Here is a 5,929-nt window from a genome sequence, read left to right on the forward strand (position 1 = left end):
AAAAAAAAATAATCTCAGTTTTTCTTTTACAGCACCCTCCAGTACGGCAGGCAGAAATGCTGTGTTCATGCTGTTATTACAACCCACTAGTAATGTTGCTTTGACCTGTGGTCAAAGACCCTTAGAGTGGCCATGGTCTTAACCTCACATGAGTGTATTGGACATATGGGAATAGACTCTAGTAAGGAAGATTTGAATCTTTCCACTCAGATCATGAATGGAACTGAAATATAAATGGATTTGGGATAATATTAACTGAAGAAGTGCTCACTAAGCCACTTTCTATAATTTATCAGCAGTTCTGACTGTTCAGGAAGGTCCCAGTTGACTGGAGGCTAGCAAATGTGACACCCATCTACAAGAAGATCTGGAAGGAAGACTTGGGGAACTACAGGACTATCAGTCTGACTTCAGTGTTGGAGGAGACTATGGAGCAGATCATCTTGAGTGCTATCACCTGGCACACGTAGGATAACCAGATAGTCAGAACCAGTCAGCATAGGTTTATGAAAGGTGGGTTCTGCCTGACTAACTTGATCTCCTATGATTAGGTTACTTAGTGAATGAAGAAGAAGTTGTGGGTGTTTTCTACCTAGACTTTAATAACACATTTGACAATGTTTCCCACATAATTCTGGAGGAACTGCCTGCTCATAGCTTGGATGTATGCATGCTCCTCTGGCTAAAAGCTGACCTGGCCCAAAGATCTGTGGTGAATGTAGTTAAATCTAGTTGGAGATCAGTCATAAGTTTTGTTCCCCAGGGCTCAGTATTGGTGCCAGTTCTATTTAATATCTTTATCAGAGATCTGGATGAGGGAATCAAACATACCTTCAGTAAGTTTGCAGATGACACTAAGTCAGGCGAGTCTGTTGATCTCCTTGAGCTTAGAAAGGTTTTACAGAGGGGTTTGGATCAGCTGGATCAATGAGCCAAGGCCGACTATATGTGATTCAACAAACCTTAGTGCTGGGTTCAGCACTTGGGTAACAATAATGCTACAGGCTGAGTAATGACTGGTTGGAAAGCTGCCTGGAAGAAAAGGACCTAGGATTATTGGTTGATAGCTGGCTGATCATGAGTCAGCAGTGTGCCGAAGTGGCCAAGAAAGCCAGTGGCATCCTGGCTTGTATCAGAAATTTTGTGGCCAGCAGGACCTGGGAAGTGATTGTTCCTTTTGTACTCAGCTCTAGTGAGGATGCACCTCAAATACTGTGTTCAGTTATCGGCTCCTCACTGCAAGAATGCCATTGAGGTTCTAGAGTGTGTCCAAAGAAGGGCAACAAAGCTGGTGAAGGATCAAGAGAGTAAATCTTAGGAAAAGTAAAGAAATGGTTTCAAGTTGTACCAGAGGAGGTTCAGGTTGGATACTAGGAAGAATGTCTTCCTTTGAAAGGTTGTTAAGCATTGGAACAGTTTGTTCAGGGAATTAGTTGAGTTGCTATCCCTGAAGGTATTTAAAAGATGGGTTGATATGGTGCCTAGGTGCATAGTTTAGTGCTAGACTTGGTAGTGGTAGATTAATAGTTGAACTTAATGATCTTAAGAGGTCTTTTCTGTGATTAAAAAAAAAAAAAGCCACTGCTTTTGTCTTAACAATATGCAATGCTTTGGTATATATCATATACTCAGTCATTGCACTAGGATTAAATCTCAGTGGGAGTATATTCATTAGAACATAGAAGACAGCCAGGAAAAAGCTAACAAGACAGAAACAAGTGGCAAACTGTTGATGTTAAGGCATATGTTGCATGGGAACTACAAGGATTTATTTGTGAGAGTAATGTGAGAGATTTGTTTTGACACTGAACATAATGTTTGTCATATTCAAATACATTCTGATTAAATCCCTGAAACTGTACAGGAATATATTGGAAAGGGATGTGAGGGAACTCTCGTAGAACTCTTTGTGATTTTATATATGTAGAAAATATTACTGTAGATACAAGTAGTTCAAATATTTGTATTCGTAACTTTACTATAATTATACAATACAAATCTAATTATTCAGCTCCTATTACTACTTATTAATTATTACAATCTGATTATACATTGAGTCCAGATTCTGTTGGAATGAATCTCATGGTGGTGAGAATGTTGCAAGGTGATGACCTATATCAGCTGCTAGAGCATGTCCAAAACAATGCACAAAGCCCCTGATAACTATTTATCATAATGCAGAGGAAATACACCATGCCCTGGAAAAACTGAGAAAAGATGAAGCACAAAATTGGTGGGAAATTCTTCTTGACAGCAACAAGAATTTTTAATTACATGCTTCATCCAGCTGTGATAGTACTGACTCTAATGTTAATGTACCTATTGCTTATAATCATATTGTAGATAAAACTTTGGCACATTATAAAACAAACAACCCAGCTTCAACCACCCAAAAGATACAAAGGAGTGCATAACAAATAGCAACACTGCACTGTCTATTTCCCACGGATCTGTAAGTGCATATCAATATACTATTAATGGTACAGAGATGAGAGATGACTGTACCATGACTCTGTGACAGTAAGATGAAGGATCTATAGTCATGGGGTAGAGTGTGGTGGTGTGCTTCCCCTGCACCTCCTCCTCCCCCCAGCCTGACTTTTCTACTATAACACTGCTCCAATGACGACCATCAGTGATGGCTGTGATGGGTGCATCCAGTGATGATAGCTGAACTGGACTCAAAGCGGATTCAGGGCAGATAGCATGTACCCACCAATATAGCTGGTATGCAAAAATGGCAAGTCAATCATCATAGTCCATAAATAGGGGACAGTACAGAGCCTGCTCAGTTCCCTTCTATGGCTGAGGGCTGCATATCAGCGTCTGTTCTTGAGCAGGGACACCTCTCAGGGTTACTCCTCAAGGTTGAGGGATTCCTTACCTGTGACAGACACTCGGTAAGTCACTAATAGTGAACTTCTTGAAACTTCTTGCAATGCTGAGATTTCTCATCTACTAATAGCTTGCTAACAGGCTGTAAGGTACTGAGTGATATAAATGATCAAATGCCTGCATAATCCTTTAGATGTAAAATGTTGGCCATTGGGTCCATTCTAAGCCTGGTGACTTTGTTAAATCACTATCTTATAGCAATAAAATATATTGCTGCTTCTCTCTTATGAGGGAAGCATGTAACATCCTCTATGACAGTGCCTAAAGAATACCCTAACCAGCCTCCAAGCCACAAGTGAGCACCACAGCATCCACTCCAGGTGGAAGGTTTACAGGGATAACTAGACACTGCAGGACTCAGTGCATGTGGGCTCTGGACAGTGTAAAGATAGAATAACAAATATGTTATTCTATATATAACAGTTATCTGTCTTGTCTGTGTCGAGATTTGTTTACTCTGTCAAAAAATGGCGTTTAATTCAAACCTGCCCCTGCCCAGCCAGGTCCACAGTTTCCACAGTGGGGTTTTTTATGCACATAGATTTTTTTCTAATCTGTAGCATTTGGCTACGCTCATTCTCACATGCCTACTCATAAACCATTCATTCAGTCTCTTTCCTCCCTTTTCCACTACTCTTTGAAAATGTCAGATATGCTAGAAGGCTGAAGATTTAAAATCTTAAATGTGAATGCCAAAAGGATAAGCCTTAAGGGTTTGCACTTGTCTTCTCTCTCTCATCCATCTGGCATGGCTATTTTTGCCAGGTTTCCTCTTCTCTCCTGTTGCAGTGTCTTTCAAAAATGAAATGGATTGTATCTCCATGACTTTCAATGAAGGTCTGACTACCAAAAATTTAGAAGTACATTAGCCCTAGGCTCCTCAGTGCATGCAACAGGAAAGCTCCCTGCACCCACCTCAGTGCTCACAAGGCAGACCAGAGTAGAAAACTTGTTTGAACAGAAGTATTTTAAGACATTGGCTCAATACCAATTACTGCAGAGACCTATTCATTTTGCAGTGCACTCTCTGCTGCTACGTAGGAGTAATCAAAGAAAACTAAAAGCAAACCAGAGATTACTATCTATTCTAGTGAAGATGAAAAAGCGTTGTTATTAATGCCCCAATAACATCTTTGCATTCCCTTCCCTGCACCAGCTGCGTGGAAAACATGTTGGCAACACGCAGCACTTTCCAGATTTTCTGCAAATAAAGACCACACGTTTGGGATTGTCCCAGGCAAAATCATCAGAGTGAGGATTAATGAAGAGGAGCATAGGCAGCACTACTTTTGCCCAGATCTTGACAAAAGTGAGAAAGATGTTCAGCATCTTAACCCCTTTTCATTTACAGAAATGGGAAGGTAGAAGGGCCATAGCATAAAAACAGAATTGCAGAAATGCTGACAACTTTCCAATTGTAAAGAATTAAAAAAGAGAGCTGCTCTGTAATGCCTTATCTTTTCCTAGAATCCTGCAGATTTTAAGGCAGTATCCGAATCTGTTCTTTGTAACTTTTCAGTCAGTTTCTTCTCCCATAACTGGGAACTGACTGTAAAAGACTCCACCCTCCATATTTTCCATCAGGCTGTAGGGCAGCCTGGCCCTGCAGTTCTTGGACCCCATTTGTTTATCTTTTATCTTTGTGGTCATACCTCCTCCTAGTAGGCACACCTCTTCCCAGTCTTCCCACAGTGCTGAACCATTCTGCTTCAACAAACCGGCCAGGTCCAGAGTAAGCAGTGATTCATTGTGGTTTAGATTAATGAATTTTCAGAGGTTATGGATTAAAATCTTGGAAACAAAAGGCTAGAAAACAAAATTTGGCAGCAGGATTCTGAACCACTCCAAAATCTCTAACCTGCAATGCCTCAGCTCTGAGATAAAAAAAAAAATCCAGGTTTCACAGAGTTGTTCTTGCTCTTGAGGACTCCTGGGCTCTGGATGCATCTTCTGCAACACTCTGCCCACAAGGAATCCCTGAATCTTGCTCTGGATCTACAGTAAAACTGCTGCTGGAAATCCCTGAGGGCAAATGTCTTGGATAGAGGGAGTTAGCCTTCTTCAGTTCATACACATTGTGTAAGGAGCTGTTACATCAAACATGGCTCCTCTTCATGAATGGCCCTACAAATCAATTTTTTGCCTTATTTGAAGCCACCCTACCAAGACTCATTATTTCTTAAACTATCTCCTACCTAGGCTGAACTATTTAATGTACTTTCTTCTTTCTCTGTCAAAAGTAGGGCAGTGATGTGCAATATGTTACAGATGACACCAAAACTTTGCTGTACATTGTTACTACATCTGAGAATCTCTAGAGCTTTCTCTAGGGGCCAAACATGCATTCAAGCTGTCTCAGTTGAGTGGAGAGAAGACCGAGTAATCTAATGTCAGAATTAGTAGCCTTTCATGACCAAGATTAAAACCTTAATTATTCCAGATACACAAAACTCTCTGTGCTGGAACCAGCATTTCCGTCAGTCCAAACGCTGACCTTTCTGCCTACTGAGAAGTGGAAAGTGCTTGGGGATTAAGCCATAAACATCGTGTCTCATGGTCCCTCTTCCCAAATTTGAGCTACTGATCCTAGTGTATTCCCTCTCTTCTGATCTCCCCTCCCAAAAGCACGCTTCATGAGGTATGGGCCTGAAGTTGCACCATGGGAGGTTCAGGTCGGATATTAGGAAAAATTTCTTCTCTGAAGGAGTGGTGAGGCACTGGCACAAGCTGCCCAGAGAGATGGTGGAGTCACCTGGAGCTGTTCCAGAACCGTGTAGATGTGGCACTGGGGGACATCATTATTGGGCATGGTGGGGATGGGTTGACGGTTGCACTAGATGATCTTACAGGTCTTTTCCAACCTCAATGATTCTATAATTCTATGATCCTATACCGTTTTTGCCACCACTCGGCGGCAAGCAACACCGCTCCTCCTTTGGCCGCTCCACAGGGAAAGCGGGGCCCGAGCCGCGCTGTCTTTACGGCGTCGGGGGAAATCCCGCAGATCGCAACACCCGCCGGCGGAGGCGCTGCC

The sequence above is a fragment of the Meleagris gallopavo genome, chromosome 1, assembly GCF_000146605.3.
Source record: "Meleagris gallopavo isolate NT-WF06-2002-E0010 breed Aviagen turkey brand Nicholas breeding stock chromosome 1, Turkey_5.1, whole genome shotgun sequence".
In the NCBI taxonomy this organism is placed as follows: Eukaryota; Metazoa; Chordata; class Aves; order Galliformes; family Phasianidae; genus Meleagris; species Meleagris gallopavo.